Source organism: Urocitellus parryii, chromosome 1 (assembly GCF_045843805.1).
Source record: "Urocitellus parryii isolate mUroPar1 chromosome 1, mUroPar1.hap1, whole genome shotgun sequence".
Lineage (NCBI taxonomy): Eukaryota > Metazoa > Chordata > Mammalia > Rodentia > Sciuridae > Urocitellus > Urocitellus parryii.
Window position 1 is genome coordinate 214,294,076 of NC_135531.1, and position 16,722 is coordinate 214,310,797.

Genomic DNA, 16,722 nt, shown 5'->3' on the forward strand with positions numbered 1-16,722 from the left:
TGTTATGTTCCAGTTGTTGGGGGGTTTTTGTTTTGTTTTATTTTTTATAAATTACCCAGTCTGTGGTATTCTGTTGTAGGCAGCCTAAATGAACCAAGACACTAGGAAGTTTAAAAATTGGAAATCTTACAGGTGATGGGAACCATTGAAGGATTTTAAACAGAAGAGGAAACCATTCTGATTTGTAATTCTCAAAGGTAACAAACTGCTACTCGAGTGTTTGGCATTGAAGGCGGGACAGTGAGCTTGGAGCTATTATAGCAGTCCAGAAGAATGGATGAACTGCAGTGACAGTGGACATGGGAGAGGACAGGATCAGTTTCAGATGCTTGCAAATCTGAGTGGATAAGAGCTGGTGATGACTGGAGGTTGGGAGTTGACTGAAGAGAAGAAGGAAGCTAAATCTGAGGTGTCTCGTTCAGACACTCAGTTGAAGTAATTTAATGGAGTAGATCTCTACCAGTGGGTGAACTCTGTTGTTACATAAAATGGTTCATTTTCAATATTACAGTTCGCCATATCTGTGAATATGCAGTGGGTATTATGAAGGCGAGGAGTGGCCAGTGAATAGAAAAAGATAATGGTTTAAAATAGTATAAAAGTGAATGCCAGCAGCCTGAAGGACTTTTGGGAACTCCAACTAAAAATAGCAGTCTGGGCTGGACTGGCTGGATTGGCAAGCTCATGCGCTGTGGCTAGGTGGGGGCGCCACGGCTGTGAGCAGGCTGGGTGGATCCCCAGATGACCTTGGCCTATAGTTAGCTCTCACAATCAGCTGTGGCTGATTTCCAAAGCAGCAGCAATAGCAGCTGACCGCTTGTAAGTATATTTCCTTCTCTGTAAAGAAAAAGTGCTCAGGAGCCATAAATTTCTCAAGTGACTATTGCTTCTGGTTTGACTAAGGGCTTCCATGACTGAAAATATCCCTTTGTTTTCTATAAGATCATTAAAAAATTAATCACCTTTTTCTTGAGTCAAAATACCTTGAACCTCTGGGGTAACAGAAGAATCCCAGTTCTATCCCTGGGAAATACATCGAAGAAATGCCTGCTTACATGCTTTAGTTCATTAGAGTATCTTTCCCCCATATACACAGCACAATAAAAGTAAATTAGAATACAAGAATTCAAAGGCAGGGAAGGAACATAACCCTAAGAATAAGAAGTAAATGCCCCCTTTGGGGATCTGAGGTCAGAATACAAGATTTCACCAAGTTGAGACTTTCAGATAAAAAACTTTTGCAATCACCTAGAATTCAGGGCAAAATATCTGATGATAAGTTTGCTTTAGTGTATGATATCTAGGGAAAATACTGAGAGACTGGGGAAAAAAAAAAAACCTACTCTGTCTGTGAACTGAACTTTAGATACTGTACTTTGTCTCAGAAACACTAGAGGGCGTGAGTCAGAGGCAGAAAGCTACAAAGGAAACCAGAGGAAGGCATTTTTGCATTTCACACTGGCACAAAATTTTACTCAGTTAGACACTAATATTTATACTGGTGATCAAGTGACTTTATAGTGAAAATTCAGTATTAAAAACTTTATGATCTCTAGGACCTGTTCAGAATCCACAACAGTAAAGGACAACTATTTCTCTCTGACTAGAATCTATGTTCTGTCCATTTTAAACATTTTGAAAGCCAATACAATACAGCTCTGTGAGTCTTTAATTTTAGAAGATATACTATTTGGATGAATAACCTTTCACAGATATTGTATTTTTTTTAACACAGTACAGTGGTCATACTTACAGTTCTTGCAGTGAATAGTAATGACACCAGGCATTTCAGACACTTATAGGAATAAAGTATACTTGCTATAGATAACCTGGATCCAAAGTCCTCCCTTCTCCATTTTTCTCCAGTATCCCCATGTACTACCTCTACATCAAAGCACCAGTGTGAATCCAGAAACACTTAAGTTACCTGTCCTAATACCATGCACATGTCAATGAGAACTGATATTTAATTTTCTTGTTTAAACTCCCAGTTCCTCAGTCCCTTTGTGCCTCTTGAAAATGCCAAAAGAATTAATGAAGGCTAGTCTCATCACTAATTTTTTTTAATGAACAATTAATTACTACAACCAGAAACAAATATCTTAAAAATCTCAACAAGAGATTATACAACTAATTATTAAAGTATTTTAATGAGTAATAAACTAATACATCAATGAGAGATTGTCCTTAAACCACAGCAGACTTTTGAAATATAACGGATAAAAGCATGCATGACTCCAAATGTAGGAAAAGTCACCATGCAGCATGCTAAGTTAATAAGGATCTGCCCTTTTACAAACCTTGGGGTCAGACTCACCTGGACGTTAATGCCAAGAGAGTAGCCATGACATTATGAATTCCCCAAGGCAGAGTCTGTTGGAAACAATGACTCTGACTCTGATAAGAAACACTCGGCTCCAAAATTTGGATTTGCCTTTGTTAGCCATGCATGATACTACTTACCTCTCAGGGAAGAACCTCTAATTTCAGAAAGTGCTGACGTGCATTACTGCACCCCGTTAGCAAAAGTCTTTGGCAGAAATGCCATTTATCCTTGTTGTGGTAATGAACAGATTTAAAACATTCTGGTGTCACCATTCCTGAAAAAGCACAATCACTTGAATATTTCTTCCACAGGCATAGTGAAATATTTCCCGGAGGCACATGGGTGTAGAGCACTATGGAGCGATATTGCTGGTGAATGACAGAACGTCTGTTTGATTTACATGAAGCCCCAAGTGCTCATATGAGAATAGGTTAGGTTTAGATTGACGAGCAAATGTGTAGCCAGACTTCTGGCTGACAAATGGCAGAGCTATGCCAGCGCATTCGCTTCTCTGGACAGAGACCAAAAGTGAAACAGGAGGATCAAGTTCACTCCATAAAGGACATTCAAACCTAGAGGATGGCAGGGTGGCCAGGGCAGTAAGCACATATAGATGGGAATTCCTCAGAGTAGTATTGGATGAGTTTACGACTGAACACTCATCTAAGCCAGTGACCAAATCCTTATCAAGCGTGGCCATTTCCCCTGTGTGTTTATGTTGACATTCCCTCGGAGGGATCCTGGTGTTTCCAAGATAATTCTATTTGATGGGCATTTTAGGTTTAAAGTCATAACCTCTAAAAATGGCTTATTTGGGTAAATCGGAAATGGAAAATAACAACTGATGAGATTAGTATTAAAAATGGTGCTAAGCATTAAATGATCCAGATTGAATTGGATTTATTTTGGCTGGGCAAAACAGAATAGAAACCTCCATACCACATTTGGTAAGGATGAATTGTTTGGATCGCACTCTTCTTTGTAGGCTGATGCTGAAAGTTCAGGACTTTGGGTCTGCCTTCAAAGGAAGTAGCAAGATAGTAATGACAGGTGCTGTTCGTGGAATTTCTGTGGTGTGCCGGGCATCCTTCTTGGTACTTAATGTGTCTTATCCTATTTAATTCTTACCACCATGCCATGGGGCAGGGTTTACGGTCTTTGCTTTTGTAGATGAGCTTGTGCTGCGGTGACCGTAGTTGACTTTCCAAGGCTGTACACTGTAAGTGCCCAAGTCAGGATATGAACTCTGGTGACTTCAAAGCCCTTTGCATCCTGCCACATCGCATCCTGAACATCTGATGATAGTACTTGTCAAGGTTGAGCAATCTCACTCCCTGTGGTATTTGAGGAGTTTGGAAATGAGCAGCAGAGAGAGCCATGCCACCTGGGTTTGAATCCTGACTCTTCTAGCTGTATAACCTTGGGAAATTCCCAACCTCCTTCATCTGTAAAAAGTTTGTGTGTGTGGTGTGTGTGTGTGTGTGTGTGTGTGTGTGTGTGTGTGTGTGTATGTATTGTGTTAGAAGATTTGTAAGCTCCCTTTCATTTCTAACCTTTGATGATTTCATGAGCCTTCAAGGAACTTAATTTCTTGTAATTGAGGTGCATGTCTGGTCCCTTGCTCAGTAAGTGAATTCAGATGTAAGGAAACATTTTCCACTTGCAATTGCAGAACTGATTTAATTTTTGCCATAGAGTATTATCCCCTCCGTGCTGTAAAACATGTTTCCTATGCGGGTTGCCTGAGCAGAGACTATCTTCCATTTCCTGGGCAGACAACTCTACTCTGTAGAGTGTGGTGCTCAACTCGTAAGTGACTGTACAAGGCCTGTAGCACATGCTAGAAATATAAAATAGCATTTTATAGTGTCACAGTTGGATTTGTCTGAAGGCAATAACTATTACAAATATTTATGTACTCATCTATGTTGTGAATTAATGGGGCTTTGTTTATTGAATTTCCCTCCGTATTTCTAATTCACAATACCATGCTGATGGTGAAAATGACTGTCTATGAGTATACCATTGGCATCCCTTGCTTGTCTGGCTTGCACCCATTCTTCTGTTGATGGGAATATGTACATTGGCTCTCCTGCCATGGACATTCATCACCCGCTGCTCTGCATTCTTGAGGATCAAATGACATGGGCTGTGCTGTATGTGAGGAGCAATATTTGAACATTCCTTTGATGTTGTGCCTTGTGATACTCAATGTTTAAATCCAAGCTTTTGCCATTTGACCAAATGCCAAATGTGCTAGTCTGAATATCTATCGGCTTACATATAGCTGGATGGAAAAATAGGATCAAACCACTGGGAAAAATTTCAAAACTATTTTGGAGGATTAATTAAAACAAAGCTTTGATTAATTGGAAAGTTAGTTGAGCAAGATGTTCTAGCTAATTATGAGCTAGGGTATGACACTGTAAAAAATCCATTTAATACATACTGAGGATCATCTATATACATATGGTATTAAGTGTTGAAAGAAGGACAAAGGTTCATGTAGTCCTTCTATTCAAAGTGTCTTCTGGTTCTCTTCTACCAGGTTCTATTTGCTTCCAGGTTTTTAAAATGTTTGCTTTTTGTTGTAATTGTTATAAAGATGTGACTATACAGAATGCATATACTTTGAATTCATTTTTCTTCATTTAAACACTGTAAGAATTTAACCCATGTGTCATTCTGATAGAAGTTAAACATTCCCTTGTTTGCTTAAAATTTGGGTTGTTTCCACTGTTTTCTCCTCCATTATTTTTTATTTCCTATTGCAAACTTTCAAATATGGAACTATTAAACCTAAGAGGATAATTTTAAATGTTCATTATCAATATTCATTGCAATTGCTTTCCAAGGGCTTTTACCATTTACACATTCATGAACATTGTTTGCCTGTAAATTTCTCCTTACTCTCTCCGTCATCATCTGGCACTTGTTTGTTTATATATTTTTGCTTATGTGATAGATAAAGTACTTTTTGAGGTGGGGGGACCAAATTTATACCTGTTATCTTGCATTCACACAATAACCTTGCAAAGTCGATACAAATGAATGAATAGATACTAGGAAAGACTAAGTGACTTGTCCAAGTCCATACAAGTACTATCAGAACTGGAACTTGATCTTGCTTCTTCTAAATCTACATCTGTTTCCACTGTCCTACAGCTGCCCCTCAAGTAACATGCTGTATCTAGGCTATTGAGACCTTTAAGATAAGCTTGAAGGGGCTCAGTAGTTGGTCTGTATCAAGGTGGAATAAAAGGTCAGGTGCAGTGGCACATGCCTATAATCCCAGAAGCTGGGGAGGCTGAGGCAGGAGAATCAAAAGTTGAAAGCCAGCCTCAGCAACTTAGCGAGGCCCTAAGAAATTCAGTGAGGCCCTGTCTCTAAATAAAATACAAAACAGGGCTGGGGGTTTGGCTCAGTGGTTCATTCAGTGCCTCTGAGTTCAATCCCCAGACCAAAAAAAAAAAAAAAAAAAAAAAAAAAGTAGATGAGTGGGACTATAACCAAACCTTTCCCCAAAAAGAGCAAATAATTTTGATTAATTAACTCATGCTGTTTCACCCTCCCTCATGCACATTGAAAAAAATTTAAAAAGAAACAAAGCATGTTATTCAATAATGCTGGAGAGTTGGAGTATTTTAACTAAACTCAGATATACATGAGTAACTCCAGTTGGAAGTTGTTCATGCATATCTGAAGGCAGAATGTGGCCTTTTGACTTTGTCCTATTAAACACAAGGAAATTCATAGTTAAAATTCCACTCCTAGCTCCCCAGCCAAGATGGGAATGGTCCCAGTCATAAAACATGATGGACAGGGCTGCCACCAGGCCCAATAATCTGTTGGTATTGTACAGTAGGGTGGTCCGGCCACAGTAAATCAAGGTCTCACCTTCATTTTTCAAAAAGGCAAATGGATTAAAGGTGTGTATGTCATTCTTGACAGTGGGAAGGCAGACAGGTTTTGCAAGAGGCTAGAGCAGGGCGTGTGGAGTAAATGACAAACACCTTCCAGTTGGAGGGTGTTTGGACTCTCCAGGTGTTCATTTGGAAGGTCATTTTGGGAAAATGATTTGGGACCAGATGCTGCCACCTTATTTGCAGAAAGGAGAAGGGAAAACCCAGTTTGGAGGCCACGGTTGTGTAAAACAGCAGGATCTGCCAAACACTGGCTCCACAGAATGTGGCTTTGGGAGAAAGCAGTCTGTGCTTCATCTGAAAGCTCCTGGTGTTTAGAAGGCCCCAGGTGAGCTGGGCAGGAGGCTGAATAATGGGCACTGGCAAAACTCAGGGATGGGCTCACCTCCCTCACCATAAAATACCATTACGTAATCAGAGCACTCCTTAATGGAGATTAAAAGCAAAACAAAGCAACAGCAAATCCCCAGTATTTGGTTTTTAAAGATGTGACTCTGAACAAAGATAGTAGGAAGAATGGGGTATTACATCACCCTGTTCCTCTTAGATAATTGCAAAGAAGGCTGCTTTTTTTCCAGTGTTCAGACCATCTCCTCTGGAGACTTTTACAGGGCTGTGAAACTGCTCTGGGGCATCCTTCAGTGCTGAGATGATGATTTGGATTTGCCCTGCCTTTAAGGAGTAAAGCTAGAGGAAGCAGGATTTATCTGCAGAGAAGTGAACATCTCCCCAGGTCTCTTGTTTTATAGCCAGATTTTAATTTTAATGAGTGACAATCCTGAAAAACAATAACACTAAGCAGGTTGGAAGCAGTTTCAATTTCAAAGTCCTGTAATGATGTCTCCACCTCACCAATGTATTTTCACAGCTATTTGCCTGAAAACCTAGGCAATAAATGAATGCATTGTTCAGAGCTCTGCCTGAATTTGGACTCATTTTGCTGGCAGCATTAGAAAGAAAGCATGCTGAGTCGAGTTCTGGGGTATTTCCCCCAGTCTAATCTACATGGTCATTCTCTCTGACATGACTGGAGTGTTTTCTGTCACCTCCAAACACTGCATGCTGTGATAACATTCATTTCCAAGGCTCCTACCCAATATGACACCCAGGAATGGGGAATGCAAGTGGGGTTGGTCAAGGTGGCTCTTCCACGCAGCCCTGCCCTGGTCTGCATGTGGAGCTGGGGAGAAGCTGACCCACGTTTGCCCTGTTGTATTCGGAAGGCTTTTCTTTAGGTTTTTAACTTGTGGGTGGTCCTTGCATCTCCTACTACATTCCAAATATTTTCAAAACTTTCTGAGTGGTAGCAGCTCAAACAAATGAGCACACCATCCTGCCTGATGTGAGGCGGTGAGTGCCCCACCTCCTCCTTCACACCCCGCTTGTCTTTCAAGTCAGTTTGAACAAGGCAGAATTTGTGAATCTGTGTCCTAAGATTCAGGCCACAGTAGGTTTTGTATAGCCCCTGTGGTTTAATGTCCAGTGGTTTTCAAGCTTTTTTAAAAAATTTTTTATTTTTTAGCTGTTGATGGACCTTTTATTTATTTATATGTGGTGCTAAGAATCAAACTCAGTGCCTCACACAGGCTAGGCAAGCGCTCCACCACTGAGCCCCAACCCCAGCCCAGTTTCCAAGGTTTTTAGATAGTTCATCAGAATCGGTTAATAATTTTAAATGGATACTCCAAATCCTTGTTATTCATTTGTAAATTATATACCTATGCGATTGAACTAACATTTCTAGTAATTAAAAAGAGAAAATTTTTAAGGATGAAATGAATTTAATAATTATTTTCTTGATGGCAGAAAAACAATTGGTGTTTTTACTGGCCTATTAAGTTTGTATGCTCATTTTGAATTTTCGTGGGACTGAACTGAACAAGGACCACTTGAAAAACTGGTCCTTTAACACTTTGTGATATGAATCATGAGTCTGTTTCCAAGTTCAGTTTTGTAAAGGAAAGAACAGAATGAGGAAAATAGAGAGGAGACACAGCTCCAGAGGCACAGGTTTAATCAGGGCACCTGCAGAGGGAGGCCCAGTGGAGGCTGGGCCAGTCTACCTACAGCTTGGGGTAGACATAGGGGAGTCTGTCTACCCCAAGCTGTAGATAGGGGGATTTTGGTGGTCAGGCTAGGGAAGTTATTAGGGAAGGATCCTTGTGGAATGCCTGGGATGTTTTCAGGATTTCCTTTCTTACAATGATAGAGTAGGGGTTCTTTGCATGATAATGGAGTATTGATGGGGTTAGGTAAGGCTGAGAATGACCCGGAAGTGACTCTTATCCTGAAATGGAGGATATGTTTCCAACAGTGTTGCCTGTGTCAATTTCTTCCTAACAAGTTTATTTTTATACCTGGTTTTAATGACTAGCATAGCTCAGGACAATGCTACAGAGAGAATGCAGGAAGGGCCTTGTTGGTTGTATTGACTAAATTGTGACTCATTTTTTTAGTCACATCTATGTTTTGCAGAGACTCTGTTGAATGTTTACTGATTTCCATCTGCCTTGGCATCAATCAAATGATCTTATAATCTAATCAAAAAGTGTTTTGTTTTTTTTTTTTTTAAATGGTGTCTCCCATTGGCCAAACCTGGAGAAAACCAGAAGATAAAGAAGTCCTATTCACAGCTGGGAAGGCTGAGGCAGGAGGATCACGAGCTCAAAGGCAGCCTCAGCAATTTAGTGAGGAATTAAGCAACTCATTGAGGGCCTGTCTCTAAATAAAATATGAAAAAGGGCTGAGGATGTGGCTCATTGGTAAACACCCCTGAGTTCAATCCCTGGTACCAAAAAGAAGTCTGGTCCATTCACAGACATTTAGCATTTAGATAATGGATAGAGAGATGTTCAAAGCTCTTTGAAATTATACATTTGCAATATTTTTAAATAATTTAGAAAGATACCATTTCCCAAATTTTAATCTCAGAATTTTTAAGAAATGAAATCATTTTCAGAAAAAAATTTATACAGGGGGTGGAAACAGTTCTAAATACCTGCTTCAAAGTGTTCTCTCCATAGCATGCATTTCTTTTTTCAAAGCAGTCACTATCTCTCTCACTCATCCAGTGTTAATGTTACTTGGCTGGACAGACTTGGTGTCATTTTTGCAGAGATACCTGCTGGGTTGCACATTCCAATAACTTCTCGTCACCATGTAAGTTTCAGAGACATGTTCTTTATCCAGTAATGTGGCAGAAGGAGGTGCTCACTTGATGAGCTGGTCTGGTTCGTTTCTGACTGTTGGTAGGAGAACACTTTAGGAACAGCTTGGGCACATTGTAAGGGAAACAAATGAATCCATCTAAGTTTCTGCCAGTAACACCTGGTGCGCTGGCTCAAGGAGACGGAGAAGAGTTTAACAGAGACAGTTACCAATGCCTGGGTGCAGTTCAGGAAGCCAGCAGTGACAGGGAAGGAGGAACAAGGAGCCCTTACTTCCCGCCCGAAGCCTGAAGGGCTAAGGGGATGACCCCCGACCCCAGTCTAGGGTGAGAGCTCTTATTCCACAATGGGAGCATGATGGTGGCTGTGGTGGCAGAGGGCCATCTTGATCTGCTCAGGCTCCCCTGAGGGCTCAGACAACAGAAGCCCATTTTCCAACAGTTCTGAAGTCCAAGGTTAAGGTGCTGGCCATCTTCTCCCTGTGTCTTCACACGGTCACCTCCGTGTTTGTCTCTGGGTCTATATTTCCTCTTCCTACAAGGCCACCAGTCTAATTGAGCTTCCTTGAGCCTAATTACCTCCTTAAAGGCCCTTTCCCAGATTTGGTCATGTTCTGAGATATGAGGGGGTTAGAATGCAACGTGTGAATGGGATGGGGTACAGTTTAGCCCCCGACTGGACACTGCCAACCTGTGGCCTGTAGGGAGGGTGCCCAAGCAGTCACACCTTAACAGCTACTGCTTCTGATCTGCCTGGCAGTGGCTGGTCTGCCAGTACCTTTCACTGGCCACACCTAAATGGTGGGAGCCCGAGACAAGCCAGCCTGTTTGCTGCCACCCGGAGGGATGGTCAGCCTGCTGGGGTCTGGAGAGGAAAAGGAAGAAATATGCAGGAATAGTATTCATTTTACAAAGTCACTGTGCTGAACTTAGAAAATATAGATTTACAACTGTTATGATTTAACAAAGAAGAAAACAGAACTAATGGTCAGAATGGGGTTGTTGGTTTTGGAAACTGCTGTTACTAGGTTCAGCTCTGTGTTGTAACAGTGTGAACATCATGCATAGAATTAGTCCTTGTGAGAATTAGAAGTCTTCCCTCTGGGCAGACAAATGAGAAAACATGCCTTCCACCAGGCTGAGCAGTCTTTTGGGTGCATACTTTGGTGGGTTTCCTATTCATCTTCATAGACTAAATGTGTATGACCTGGGGTAGCAATCCTTTGTGACTTCAGGTTGACAGTTCACACTCCACAGTCTTCCCTTCCAGTAACCCCAGCCCCCAGGGTCACGAGCAAATTGAAGGATACATTTCGATGTTGTGTCTGCCATATTCTTGCCATACTCTGTAAACTGGAGAAAGAAAATTATTAAGCCATAGCAAAATTAAAACCTATCACTGGTCTTAAATCATTCAAGCCTTATCTGGCTGGCAGTTTCTGGATGAACTTAAATAAGTGTTTAGTGGATCTTCCTCCTAGAGGGAGTAGCTAATTTAGATCACTTGCTAACACTTTGGGCAACACTATTTTCAAACAAAATTTGTTTTAGTTGTAGATGGACACAATATTTTTATTTTTATTTATTTATTTTTATGTCGTGCTGAGGATCGAATCCAGAGCCTTATGCATGCGAGGCAAGTGCTCTACCACGGAGCTACAATCCCAGCCTGGGTAATTCTATTTTAAGAGTTTAGGATTATTGGCAAACACGAGAAGGCTGCACACTGTACAGCTTCAGGGGGTACCGGGCCATTCTATAGTCATTGTAGACCTGTATGGCCTCTCTGACAACTCTCTGGTAGATGGTAGTGAAGCTTTCTAAGAGCAGGTGTCTCCTCCATCTCCAACTGATGGGAAGTTGCAGTGTGAGTAAGTGGCAGGCTAGGTACCTAGGTGAGGCACCCGGGATGGTGCTGGGGAATGGGAAGGACCTGGTGAAGATTAACACATGGCCCTAACTCCTCAACAATGTGAAGGAGATAGATGGGCACCTTAGTCCCAGTTTTAAAATAACACCCAGATGTACTGCCTTCCCCATATCTCCTCCCTGGCTCTGTTGGTGAGCCAAGAATGGAAGGTTGGCAAGGAGAATGAGCTGCCACCATACTCCAGCAGTGGCCACGTTAGAATACAGAGGCTTTGGGTTTAAAGGGATGAGATTGTGAGACACCCACAATTGCCACTGCCATGCCAGGAGAGGGAGGAGAATTACTGAGGTCCAGGGACCTGGGGTGGATGGTCAGCAGTGGCTGCAGCAGCAGCAACCTGGCCTGGTCCACGGTTGCTGCAGCCATTGGTAGAAGCCACGAAACAATATCCCAGGAACCAGATATCTGTGCCATAAACTTCATCCTGCCTTAGATAAACCCAGCTCCTTTTCAGAACAGAGAAGAGCAAATGCAATTCTATGTGGAAGCCATTGATACTGGTTGTACTCTAGGCCTGGCACCTTCCCCTTCCCTTTCTTTGAGGGCCAGTCTCCTGTCAGCTGTCACTCACTGCTCATCTTTGCCAATATTTACCCTCCAACTCCCCAGGTTCTAATGACTGCCCCCCATATGCCAGGTGGAGGTGTTCATTGTAAAAGAGAGAGACAGACGGATACAGAGATTTCCTCTAATCTTACGGTGATAACCACTTTGAAAACATTTTGGCATTACCTTGTAAACCTGAAGCCAGGCCTGTCCCATGATCTAGCAGTCATACTCCAGGGCATGTGTCCTACAGGAAAACATGCATGGTTGTCCCAGTAGACACACGCAGACATGTTCATCATAGCCAAAGACCAGAAAGAGAACACGTTTATCAACTATAAAATGGTATACAATGGATTACTGTGTGACAATACAAATAAGTTATAGATATGCCAAAATATGATTAAATGTTAAAGATTGAGCAAAAGATGCTGGATGTAACAAATATTTAATATATGATTTCGTTTTTGTACAGTTTAAGTATGGGCAAACTAAAGTATGTTTTAGGGATTCATATTTGGTGGTAAATAATAAAAAAGGCAAGAAAATGAATACTGTGAAGACTGCAGAGTAGAACTTCCTGAATGAAAGGAGGGTTTTATGATTGTGAAGAGACGCCCATGGGGAGTGGTCTGCGGAGGTGCCCCTGTTTGATTCTTGACGTGGGTGTGAGTCAGAAGGGTGTTCATTTGGTAAAGGTACATCTGTTTTATGAGCTTTTCAAAGCTTATCATGTTTCACAGATTAGAAATAGTTAGCATGAAACTACTCACTGCCTGTTAATTCTCAGGAAGATTAGGTACTGAGATGAAACTTGAAGGATGAATAGGGGTTCTCTAGGTAGGGGAGAATATTCTAGGAGAGAGACAAGAAGGCACAAAAGTCTATAGAGCAGAGAACTCTTCTGAGGTCTTAGAGTTCATGATGGGGTATGACTGGGGATTAGGCTTCAAAGGCAGTAAAAATGAGTCATGGGGGAGCCGGGCATTTAGACTTGGTGGGGCTTGTAGAAGGATTTTAAACAAGGGAATGAGATAAGAATTTGAGAGAGCCCATAGGAACACATAGCAAAGAGGTCACTGAGATATGACTTCTTCAGCAGAGTCATTTGACTTGAGAACAGGAGGTTCCCTGTCCCCCCTCAGTGGAGGCATGGCAGCAGACACAAGAGTGCAGTAGGCTGCAGTGGGGACATGGAGACAAAAGTTTATAGCACCGGCCAGTGCTGTAAAGGGGGCCAAGTAGAAATGCAACGGCTGAGGTATGGATTCGGTTGGGAATTCCACTATTTCCCCGTTCTAAGAGGTTGTAGCTCTTTTCATTCTCAAAAACTCAAAAGTATTTATTTTAGAGACATAAAAATTAACTTGGTTTTCCAGGTTGTTTTTCACCCTTCCTTACCTCTCTCTCCAGTGTAATGAGGTATAATTGACAAATAAAAGTTGCGTATATTTTAAAAAGAAATAATTCATGGTTAACAAGATGGTTCAACTGGAATGTTGATGCTCTATGAGACTGGATGGGTTTCTTTTGTCAGGTGCTTGAAAAAATAGCCAGGAAGGTCAGATTTTTCTGCAGGATCAGAGTTTCTAGAGCATATTGAACAGAGATGGCAACTTCCAGCTGACATTTTAGAAACCTCATTGTGTCCTTAATTTAATATACACCAAAGCTGGTGGCTGAGAACTTATTTACAGGCCCTCAGGGGCCAGATTTAGAAAGTGGTTTATTTTATCTTCTTTTCCTTCTATACTTTTTCTTACTTTTATTCATTTTCCTTTCTGTGTCTTTTCTACTTCCTTTCTCTTTCTCCTTCATGCCATCTGCTCATTTCTATCTCCTTTCTGGTTTTCCACTGCCACAGCCGTCCTTGTTGTCAGTTTTACTATGTTCCATGTGACAACGGGCAAGCTGACTGCGTGAGCCAAAATTGTAACATCACAAGAAACCTCGTCTTTTGGAGGGTACCTGCCCTCTTAGGGCCAAATCTCTCCTGCTCCTTGTTACACCCTGACTGCTTCAGGAGACAGAATAGAAGAGGAGCAGCTTCCTCACACTTGAGGCCACACAGTGGGAGATAGCAGATTCTGAACAGGGTGAGCCAGGCTAGGCATCTCGCACAGGAATGTGTGTGACGTGGTTACATGTAGGGCAATGATCAAAGGGGTAAGTATATCAAGGTATTGGGAGTCAGGTTTCTTGTTGTCAGGAAGGAGAATTACAGAAATGGAAAGGGAAATGAACCTGTGGCGTTGGAAGTATGGATGTGAAAATTCATGTTTTCTTTTTTTTTTTTCTTTTTTTTTTTTTAATTTTTTTTTATTGGTCGTTCATAACATTACATAGTTCTTAATACATCATATTACACGGTTTGATTCAAGTGGATTATGAACTCCCGCTTTTACCCCGTATACAAATTGCTGTATCACATCAGTTACCCTTCCATTGATTGACATATTGCCTTTCTAGTGTCTGATGTATTCTGCTGTCTGTCCTATTCTCTACTATCCCCCCTCCCCTCCCCTCCCCTCCCCTCCCCTCCCCTTTTCTCTCTCTACCCCTTTTACTGTAAATCATTTCTTCCATTTGTATTATCTTGTCTTACCCCTCCTTTCCTCTTATATGACATTTTGTATAACCCTGAGGATCGCCTTCCATTTCCATGCAATTTCCCTTCTCACTCCCTTTCCCTCCCACCTCTCATCCCTGTTTAATGTAAATATTCTTCTCAAGCTCTTCGTCCCTACCCTGTCCTTGTTAACTCCCCTTATATCAAAGGAGTCATTTGGTATTTGTTTTTTAAAGATTGACTAGCTTCACTTAGCATAATCTGCTCTAATGCCATCCATTTCCCTCCAAATTCTATGATTTTGTCATTTTTTAATGCAGAATAATACTCCATTGTATATAAATGCCACATTTTTTTTTATCCATTCATCTATTGAAGGGCATCTAGGCTGGTTCCACAGTCTTGCTATCGTGAATTGAGCTGCTATGAACATCGATGTAGCAGTGTCCCTGTAGCATGCTCTTGTTAGGGCTTTAGGGAATAGACCGAGAAGGGGAATAGCTGGGTCAAATGGTGGTTCCATTCCCAGCTTTCCGAGAAATCTCCATACTGCTTTCCAAATTGGCTGCACCAATTTGCAGTCCCACCAGCAATGAACAAGAGTGCCCTTTTCCCCGCATCCTCTCCAGCACTTATTGTTGTTTGAGTTCCTAATGGCTGCCAGTCTTACTGGAGTGAGATGGTATCTTAGGGTAGTTTTGATTTGCATTTCTCTGACTGCTAGCGATGGTGAGCATTTTTTCATGTACTTGTTGATTGATTGTATGTCCTCCTCTGAGAAGTGTCTGTTCAGGTCCTTGGCCCATTTATTGATTGGGTTATTTGTTATCTTATTGTCTAATTTTTTGAGTTCTTTGTATATTCTGGTTATTAGGGCTCTATCTGAAGTGTGTGGAGTAAAGATTTGTTCCCAGGATGTAGGCTCCCTGTTTATCTCTCTTATTGTTTCTTTTGCTGAGAAAAAACTTTTTAGTTTGAGTAAGTCCCATTTGTTGATTCTATTTGTTAACTCTAGCGCTATGGGTGTCCTATTGAGGAATTTGGAGCCCGATCCCACAGCGTGTAGATCATAACCAACTTTTTCTTCTATCAGATGCCGTGTCTCTGATTTAATATCAAGCTCCTTGATCCATTTTGAGTTAACTTTTGTGCACGGCGAGAGATAGGGATTCAGATTCATTTTGGTGCAAATGGATTTCCAGTTTTCCCAGCACCATTTGTTGAAGATGCTATCCTTCCTCCATTGCATGCTTTTAGCCCCTTTATCAAATATAAGATAGTTGTAGTTTTGTGGATTGGTTACTGTGTCCTCTATTCTGTACCATTGGTCCACCCGCCTGTTTTGGTACCAGTACCATGCTGTTTTTGTTACTATTGCTCTGTAGTATAGTTTGAAGTCTGGTATCGCTATACCGCCTGATTCACACTTCCTGCTTAGTATTGTTTTTGCTATTCTGGGTCTTTTATTATTCCATATGAATTTCATGATTCTTTTATCGATTTCTACAAGATATGCTGTTGGGATTTTGATTGGCATTGCATTGAACTTATATAGGACTTTTGGTAATATCGCCATTTTGATGATGTTAGTTCTGCCTATCCATGAGCAGGGTATGTTTTTCCATCTTCTAAGGTCTTCTTCTATGTCTTTCTTTAGGGTTCTGTAATTTTCATTGTATAAATCTTTCACCTCTTTTGTTAGGTTGATTCCCAAGTATTTTATTTTTTGGGGGGATATTGTGAATGGAGTAGTTGTCCTCATTTCCGTTTCAGAGGATTTGTCGCTGATATACAGGAATGCCTTTGATTTATGCGTGTTGATCTTATATCCTGCCACTTTGCTGAATTCATTTATTAGCTCTAATAGCTTCTTTGTAGACCCTTTTGGGTCTGCTAGGTATAGAATCATATCATCTGCAAATAGTGATAATTTAAGTTCTTCTTTTCCTATTTTTATGCCTTTAATTTCTTTTGTCTGTCTAATTGCTCTAGCCAGTGTTTCGAGGACTATGTTGAACAGAAGTGGTGAGAGAGGGCATCCCTGTCTTGTACCAGATCTTAGAGGGAATGCCTTCAATTTTTCTCCATTCAGAATGATGCTGGCCTGTGGCTTATCATAGATTGCTTTTACAATGTTGAGGTATGATCCTGTTATCCCTAATTTTTCTAGCGTTTTGAACATAAAGGGATGCTGTACTTTGTCGAATGCTTTTTCTGCATCTATTGAGATGATCATATGGTTCTTATTTTTAAGTCTATTGA

General features: G+C 41.1%; 1 protein-coding gene and 1 long non-coding RNA gene across 5 annotated transcripts in view; one reads left to right on the forward strand and one right to left on the reverse strand.

Moving 5' to 3' along the window:
• Nucleotides 1-2,733, reverse strand: part of Itgb6 (integrin subunit beta 6) — a 119,760-nt gene extending 117,027 nt beyond the window's left edge. For 3 of the 4 annotated variants that reach the window (XM_026393078.2, XM_026393079.2, XM_026393074.2), the window contains exon 1: nt 2,464-2,733. The gene's annotated coding sequence lies outside the window, so the exon portion shown is untranslated. Of the gene's footprint in view, nt 1-2,317; nt 2,341-2,463 lie in introns of those variants that run through there. The other variant, XM_026393077.2, reaches the window with a different exon arrangement.
• LOC113185840 (uncharacterized) overlaps nt 1-16,722 on the forward strand; it is a 91,344-nt gene that overhangs the window by 1,179 nt on the left and 73,443 nt on the right. The window lies entirely within an intron of this gene.